Consider the following 9,359-nt stretch of genomic DNA (forward strand, 5'->3'; position numbering starts at 1 on the left):
CAGACCCTGGTTCAATCCCAGGCTGTATCACAACCGGCCGTGATCGGAAGTCCCATGGGGGCGGCATAAAATTGGCCCAGTGTCATCGGCTTAGAGGAGGGTTTGGCCGGTGGTATCATTGTAAATAAGAATCTGTTCTTAACTGGCTAAATTAAATAAAATATTATAGTCATATTGATTTAGGAGTGTTCCATAGTTCTATAATAGTCATGTTGATTTAGGAGTGTTCCATAGTTCTATTATAGTCATGTTGATTTAGGAGTGTTCCATAGTTCTATTATAGTCATGTTGATTTAGTGTTCCATAGTTCTATTATAGTCATGTTGATTTAGGAGTGTTCCATAGTTCTATTATAGTCATATTGATTTAGGAGTGTTCCATAGTTCTATTATAGTCATATTGATTTAGGAGTGTTCCATAGTTCTATTATAGTCATGTTGATTTAGGAGTGTTCCATAGTTCTATTATAGTCATGTTGATTTAGGTCATAATGATTTGGTTCAGAACTCCATTATAGTCATTATAGTAATGATTTAGGAGTGTTCCAGAACTCCATTATAGACATATTGATTTGAGTGTTCCAGAACTCCATTACAGTCATATTGATTTAGGAGTGTTCTATAGTTCCATTATAGTCATATTGATTTAGGAGTGTTCTATAGTTCCATTATAGTCATATTTATTTAGGAGTGTTCCAAAACTCCATTATAGTCATATTGATTTAGGAGTGTTCTATAGTTCCATTATAGTCATATTGATTTAGGAGTGTTCTATAGTTCCATTATAGTCATTGATTTAGGATTGTTCTATAGTTCCATTATAGTCATATTGATTTAGGAGTGTTGCCACGTTCTAACCTTTAGTCCTTTGTTTTGTCTTTATTTAGTATGGTCAGGACGTGGGTTGGGGTGGACAGTCTATGTTAGTTTTTCTATATTTTCTATTTCTGTGTTTGGCCTGATATGGTTCTCAATCAGAGGCAGCTGTCTATCGATGTCCCTGATTGAGAACCATATTTAGGTAGCCTGTTTTCCTTTGTGTTTTGTGGGTGGTTATTTTCAGTCTTTATGTGTCTGCACCAGATAGAACTGTTTCGGTTGTCACTTTGTGGTTTTGTATTTTTGAAGTGTTCAGTTTCTTATTAACAAGATGAACACTAACCACGCTGCACTTGTGTCCTCCTCTCTTTGTCCCCGGTTCGCCAGCACAGCCCAGTGCGGGCTATTCCCCCTCGCCGTACTGGCCTGGCTACCGGGAGCATTCAACCAGGTAAGGTTGGGCAGGCTCGGTGCTCAAGAGCTCCAGTGCGCCTGCACGGTCCAGTCTATCCAGTGCCACCTCCACGCACCAGCCCTCCGGTGGCAGCCCCCCGCACCAGTCTCTCCGTCTTCTGCCTACAGGTGCTCCCGCCTGTCCAGCGCTGCCAGAGCCTTCCTCCTGTCCTGAGCTGCTAGAGTCTCCCGTCTGTCCGGAGCTGCTAGAGTCTCCCGTCTGTCCTGAGCCGCCAGAGTTGCCCGTCTGTCCTGAGCCGCCGGAGTCGCCCGTCTGTCCTGAGCCGCCAGAGTCTCCCGTCTGTCCTGAGCCGCCAGAGTCTCCCGTCTGTCCTGAGCCGCCAGAGTCTCCCGTCTGTCCTGAGCCGCGGGTCGCCCGTCTGTCCTGAGCCGCCAAAGTCGCCCGTCTGTCCTGAGCCGCCAGAGTCTCCCGTCTGTCCTGAGCCGCAGAGTCTCCCGTCTGTCCTGAGCCGCCGGAGTCTCCCGTCTGTCCTGAGCCGCGGAGTCTCCTGTCTGTCCTGAGCCGCCGGAGTCTCCGTCTGTCCTGAGCCGCCGGAGTCGCCTGTCTGTCCTGAGCCGCCGAGTCTCCCGTCTGTCCTGAGCCGCGGAGTCTCCCGTCTGTCCTGAGCCGCCGGAGTCTCCTGTCTGTCCTGAGCCGCCGGAGTCTCCCGTCTGTCCTGAGCCGCCGGAGTCGCCTGTCTGTCCTGAGCCGCCGGAGTCTCCCGTCCATTCGGGACCCATTTCTAGGGTCCCCAGTCCGAGGTCGGCGGCGAGGGTTGCCGCTCGTAAGAGGCAACTGAGGCGGTTGACGAGGCGGACAAAAACTGTGGTGAAGTGGGGTCCGCGCCAGAGCCGCCACCGCGGAGAGACGCCCACCCTGACCCTCCTCTATAGGTTCAGGTAGCCTGTTTTCCTTTGTGTTTTGTGGGTGGTTATTTTCAGTCTTTGTGTGTCTGCACCAGATAGAACTGTTTCGGTTGTCACTTTGTTGTTTTGTATTTTTGAAGTGTTCAGTTTCTTATTAAAAAGATGAACACTAACCACGCTGCGCTTTGGTCCTCCTCGCTTTCTCCCGAAGACGTCTGTTACAAGTGTTCTATAGTTCCATTGTAATCATATTGATTTAGGAGTGTTCCATAGCTCCATTATAGCTCTACAGATGTAAAGGAAGATAGGAGCAAAATCAACCTCCTTGCTTCCATTTAACATTTTCTTTGGCTTTGAGTGATTTCTATACTTTAAAATGCATGAGGTGAGTCTTCATAACAGAACCAGTGCTATTAGATGGAAGAGATAGACCTAATGGCAAAGGGAAGAATCCATATGCTTTTGAAGAAATCTTCCACCGTATGTCATCTACTGTATTCCTCTGCCTTTGTACTCTTGCCAAATGCACTCATTCCACTGGACTCAAGAAGATGCCCAGTTCCATTTTAAGAGCACTTTCACATGCACATGCATTCCTCCTAGTACCAGAGATCCTAAGATCGCTCGCTCTTTCTACATGTAATTCAAAATGTGGCTCATCCTCATCCGTATTAACATATGACACTGAACAGATAGGACGTTGTCCATGGCCAGCGTCCCAAATTAAACCCTGTTCCCTATTTAGTGCACTATTTTTGACCAGTGACCATAGGGCATGGGCCCTGGTCAAAAGTGGGGCACTATGTATGGGAATAGAGAGTGATTTGAGACGCAGGGTATGCTTCCACTATGGCAAAAGATATTCATACAGCATTCAGAGAGAGAATGTGTGTGTCTGTCTGTGAGACCAGGGTCCGGAAGATAAGTGTGTCTAGAACAAGAAGGATGGAGGGAGACTCTGCAAGTGCATGGTCAGTGGGAGTGAACCAGTAGAATCCCACTATCTGGACAGCCCCCGTCAGAAGATTTATAGATGTTCAAATTAACTATCAACAACTGTTCAACTAACCCTAACTCTAGGTTCATGTTCATCCCCTGGCTAAACCCTAACCATAACCCTAACCCTAACCATAACCATAACCCTAACCATAACCCTAACCTAACTCCAGGTTCATGTTCATCCCCTGGCTCAGCCTAACCATAACCCTAACCATAACCTAACCCTAACCCTAACTCCAGGTTCATGTTCATCCCCTGGCTCAACCCTAACCATAACCCTAACCATAACCCTAACCCTAACCCTAACTCCAGGTTCATGTTCATCCCCTGGCTCAACCCTAACCATAACCCTAACCATAACCCTAACCATAACCCTAACCCTAACTCCAGGTTCATGTTCATCCCCTGACTAAACCCTAACCATAACCCTAACCCTAACCATAACCCTAACCATAACCCTAACCTAACTCCAGGTTCATGTTCATCCCCTGGCTCAACCCTAACCATAACCCTAACCATAACCCTAACCTAACCCTAACTCCAGGTTCATGTTCATCCCCTGGCTCAACCCTAACCATAACCCTAACCATAACCCTAACCCTAACCCTAACTCCAGGTTCATGTTCATCCCCTGGCTCACCCTAACCATAACCCTAACCCTAACCATAACCCGAACCTAACCCTAACTCTAGGTTCATGTTCATCCCCCTGGCTCAACCTAACCATAACCCGAACCCTAACCCTAACTCTAGGTTCATGTTCATCCCCTGGCTCAACCCTAACCATAACCCTAACCCTAACCATAACCCTAACCATAACCCTAACTCTAACTCTAGGTTCATGTTCATCCCCTGGCTCAACCATAACCATAACCCTAACCATAACCCTAACCATAACCCTAACCCTAACCATAACCCTAACCCTTACCACAACCCTAACCATAACCCTAACCCTAACCATAACCCTAACCATAACCCTAACTCTAACTCTAGGTTCATGTTCATCCCCTGGCTCAACCCTAACCATAACCCTAACCCTAACTCTAGGTTCATGTTCATCCCCTGGCTCAACCCTAACCATAACCCTAACCCTAACCCTAGGTTCATGTTCATCCCCTGGCTCAACATTAACCATAACCCTAACCATAACCATAACCATAACCCTAACCCTACACTAAATGATGTAGTGTGGACAATTGACTGAAATGACTTGACAAAAGAAAGATAGAGGACTTATGTGCTTCCTCATGAGATTTATTTTTATTTCCATTACTATCTGGTAATGAACATGACAAAATGAGTTAACCTCACGTTGCCTTCAAACAACACAATGCCAGATCATTTTAACATTGACAGTCCGACATCAAATTCAGACATCAGATTCAGACATCGGACATCAGATTCAGACATCAGATTCAGACATCAGATTCAGACATCAGACATCAAATTCAGACATCAGATTCAGACATCAGATTCAGACATCAGACATCAGATTCAGACATCAGATTCAGACATCAGATTCAGACATCAGATTCAGACATCAGATTCAGACATCAGATTCAGACATCAGACATCAGATTCAGACATCAGATTCAGACATCAGATTCAGACATCAGATTCAGACATCAGATTCAGACATCAGACATCAGATTCAGACATCAGATTCAGACATCAGACATCAGATTCAGACATCAGACATCAGATTCAGACATCAGACATCAGATTCAGACATCAGACATCAGATTCAGACATCAGATTCCGACATCAGATTCCGACATCAGATTCAGACATCAGATTCAGACATCAGACATCAGATTCAGACATCAGATTCCGACATCAGATTCCGACATCAGATTCAGCTCCAACCTTTCCCTCCCTTTAACACCTGTAGAGTTTGTTAACCCTCTGAACGTCGATCGCAGACATCCCCAAGCTCTGTCCGATGGGCACAGTGGCGTCAGGAATAGGAGTGATCGTCTCCTTCCTATACACAGTGCTGAACGACCATCTATTATAATGCATGACGGAGGAGTAGTCATAGGGAATGTCCAGGTTGTTGGTGTCCTCTTTGTCGAAGTTGGGCTCCTCCCCGCGTTCAACATACTCCCAGTTGATCCTGATGTACTTGTCGCGGTCACTCTCCTGTTCTGTTCGTGGTAGAAACCCAGAGCGTGGAGCAGCTCGTGCTGGATGGTACCGTGGTAAACACACCCTCCTTTTTCGGGGGATGCGAGCTGCTTACCTCCGGTTTTCCAACCCATGAAGAACAGCCGGATCTGCTTTCGATGCTGAGGTAGTCCCTCTGGTTGCTACGTTGGACGAGCGCACGCAGGTCTTGGTGTGGAAGGTGTTCATGGCGTGCTTGATCTTCCCCTGGGAGTAGAGTCAAAATCTGAGCTGAGCGTGTAAGGAACCGCACGCGAGGTTCTCTGACTTCTTCTTCTCCCAGAGACATTTGTTGGACCACAAGCACCTGATGGCAGTCCTGGTTCTGGGGACCATGGCGTCTCCTTCCATCAGCATCTCTGTGGTGCCATTGTTGGTCTCAGGATCCTGGTGGTGATGTCCACCAGATCATCTGGGTCTTCTGTGAAGACCATCTCATCCTTCTCATCAAGCTGGAGAGGGTGGGCCTGTGTGAGTCCTAGGAAGAGGAGGAAGAAGGAGAGAGAAAGAAGGTAGGCCATTTTTCTTAGCAGTTGGAGAGACTGTTTGGGTGTCCTCTTTCGCTGTGGCTGTGGGGGACAGACCGGCCAGCCGGATGCCTGACCAGACCCAGATGACACAGGACACAACATTCTCAGAAGCCTCAACTCGTGCCAATCCAGCCTTGAACTGGCTGAACCTGCTGGTCATCACTCTCTGTACCCAAAGTAGCAAATGCTTCACTGTTCCCATTGTTCAGTTGAAAGTTGTATCAGTTTCATATCAACCAACGTCTGTACTGATGCATGTATGGGTAATTCAGAATGACTACGTAATCTTCAGACAGAGTAGTTAGCCGTGTCTATTCAAGTTGTTCAGGTAATGTAATGTATCTATACCAGAGCTGTAGGAGTTGTCCAGCTATGCTGCTACAGTCTTTATGATGCGCCACCACCAGACCAGACACTCTCCCCACACATTCCTAAACCAGAAACTCTGATTGTAATTGCCCTACTCTGAGGCCACTGTAGCCTGGTTGAGGCATTGAAGTCTTAGTGACTAGAAACATGGTAAAGGACAGACAATACTGTATAGTCCACAAGTGGTAACAATTTCATTTCATTCAATAATCCAGTTTACGTTAATACAGCGTTTTAAAGGCCTTATGCCCAATCATTCCAATCCTAGCTGTGCTGAATACATTGTACTGGATACACATAGACTGTGTGTCTGGGGCTGGTGTTTGTAGGGTTATGGAAGAGTGGAGGGACAGGAATGCTGTTTTTGATTCTGTTAGACCCCATAGCAGCACTGCAGAGATCCTAAAATGGTTGAGGATTGTGAATGGTGTAAGTGGGTGGTGACGGAGTGGGTGAGTACACAACAGATAGAGAAGAGGCTGAGTATCTCTCTCTGTGTATATCTCCCTCATTCCCTCTCCCTCCCTCGCTCTCTCTCCCTCTCCCTCTCCCTCTCTCTCTCTCGCCCTCTCACCCCTTGCCCTTTCTCTCCTCTCTCCCTCCCCCTCTCCTTCTCCATCTCTCTCTCCCTCCCCATATCCCTCTCTCTCTCTCTCTCTCTCTCTCTCTCTCTCTCTCTCTCTCTCTCTCTCTCTCTCTCTCTCTCTCTTTCTCACATACTGTAATTCATCCTCCAGTATTTATCTACATGTGTGTGCCACACACTGATCGCTCGCTCCTCCTTCCTACACCACATCATCAGACATAACCACAGTTCCTCGTCTTCATTCATCCCGCCTGAGGTGAGAGGGCGAGGAGAACTGGGCCTGATGTATGTCCATGGGCCTGACATACAGACACTGTCTCCATCGTTCTGCTTCACACTGAATAAGCTACACAGTGTGAGGGACGACCTTGGATCAACTGCACTTCAAGGATAAAGATCTGAATATGGCTGAAAGCTACACACTCCCTATGGTGAACCATCACTCTACTCTACTCACCCTCCCTAATGGTACATTCACATAGAAATGACTAGTAGTCTAAGGGTTAAAAGCCACCCGTGTTAAGTTTGTTTAAATTATTCTACCTTATCAACAAGTGCAAAGCTTCTATTTATTTTTCCTTTGATTTTTGTACTCCTTAGTAACCTGGTTAATATGTCTTCATTGCACCGCTGTCATGTTCAAGCTTAGTTAAACGACTGTGGGTTGACTCTCCTCTTGTGGTACGGCAGATAGCACCCCTCTTATCACATACAGAGATTCATATAACATCCATGGGAGTGAGATGATCAAGACAGACTATGGTCTCTAATGCCACCATATTCCCTAGATACAGATGTAGGATCTTAATGTGAGCCCGTTTGCTACACCAGGAAGAGAATCGTGCGCAACAGGAAAAATGAATTATAATGTGGATTATCATTTACATTTACATTTAAGTCATTTAGCAGACGCTCTTATCCAGAGCGACTTACAAATTGGATTATAATTCATGGACATTTTTGTAGGTGGTTGATACATTTTCATAAGGGAAAATGAAGTCTGAAATTTTAAAGTGGAAATTACCATCCTTGAATACACTGCAAGTTTGCATTTCCTGCTGTGCATGAAGTTTCCTGCAATAGGAGGATCGAATTAAGATACAGCATCTGTAGAGCGATACTTTTGACTAGCCCTCCCCTATGTAGTGCACTACTGTAACGGTTTTCTTTTGGTGAAGGAGGCGGACCAAAATGCAGCGTGGCTATTTAGATTCATGTTTAATGAAAAAAGAACACGAACAGTACAAAAACAATAAACATAACAAGAAAACCTAAACAGCCTATACTGGTGCAAACTAACTAACACCAGGTGGGTGCAAGTCATTATCAGGTAGAACAGAGAAGTAGCAGGCTCCGGACCTCGTAGGTTAAGAGTTGAACACCCCTGCTGTAGAGTTTCCCAAGTCATTATCAGGTAGAACAGAGAAGTAGCAGGCTCCGGACCTCGTAGGTTAGAGTTGAACACCCCTGCTGTAGAGTTTCCCAAATCATTATCAGGTAGAACAGAGACGTAGCAGGCTCCGGACCTCGTAGGTTAAAGAGTTGAACACCCCTGCTGTAGAGTTTCCCAAGTCATTATCAGGTAGAACAGAGAAGTAGCAGGCTCGGACCTCGTAGGTTAAGAGTTGAACACCCCTGCTGTAGAGTTTCCCAAATCATTATCAGGTAGAACAGAGAAGTAGCAGGCTCCGGACCTCGTAGGGTAAGAGTTGAACACCCCTGCTGTAGAGTTTCCCAAGTCATTATCAGGTAGAACAGAGAAGTAGCAGGCTCCGGACCTCGTAGGGTAAAGAGTTGAACACCCCTGCTGTAGAGTTTCCCAAATCATTATCAATATTGGATCTTGTAGGGACTGTGTATTAGCAAGCCTCCCTCAACCTGTCAGAGATATGAGTATTAATGCACATCTGATGGGTTTTTGTTCAAGTTACAGGGTTGACTAGAGTAGTAGTGTGTGTGTGTGTGTGTGTGTGTGTGTGTGTGTGTGTGTGTGTGTGTGTGTGTGTGTGTGTGTGTGTGTGTGTGTGTGTGTGTGTGTGTGTGGGAGGTTCATCTTCATGACAGAGTGTGTGTTTGGTACAAAGCACAGACTGTGGTGCTCTGTCTGATGACTGCACACACAGACATAGATCAGGAGTATTTGTGTGGGCTGTCCAGGCTCCCACATGCCAGCTCTACACTCTCTGGCTGTATCCCAAATCCCACTACTTTTGACCAGGGTCCATACTGTATGTCTCTGGTCAAGCGTAGTGCACTATAAGGAATATGTGGCCATTTGGGGCTTGTAACCTGTCTCTTACACACACACTCTCTTGTCTGGAAGGGGATCACCTCGGAGGAGTGAAATCACAGGGAGAGATAAACTGACTTGACTGAGTTTGCCCTGAAATGTTCACCTTGAAAACAGGAGGCAGAGAGCTCTGCGAGAACAGACTCCATGAGCAGAAAATGAACATTTTGTTGAGATATATTATATTGACTTAAATTCAGTTTGAATTATATTTAGATTTGAGTCATTTAGCAACTTTTACCAGAGTAACTTACAATACATCTTTATGTAGTAAGGTTGTTT

At 46.0% G+C, this 9,359-nt stretch overlaps 1 pseudogene; it reads right to left on the minus strand.

Moving 5' to 3' along the window:
• Nucleotides 1–4,946: 4,946 nt before the first annotated feature.
• On the minus strand, nucleotides 4,947–5,823 carry LOC135534949 (hatching enzyme 1.2-like; annotated as a pseudogene).
• Between the last annotated feature and the right edge of the window lie 3,536 nt (nucleotides 5,824–9,359).

This window comes from Oncorhynchus masou, unplaced genomic scaffold (assembly GCF_036934945.1).
Source record: "Oncorhynchus masou masou isolate Uvic2021 unplaced genomic scaffold, UVic_Omas_1.1 unplaced_scaffold_4219, whole genome shotgun sequence".
Taxonomy (NCBI): Eukaryota; Metazoa; Chordata; class Actinopteri; order Salmoniformes; family Salmonidae; genus Oncorhynchus; species Oncorhynchus masou.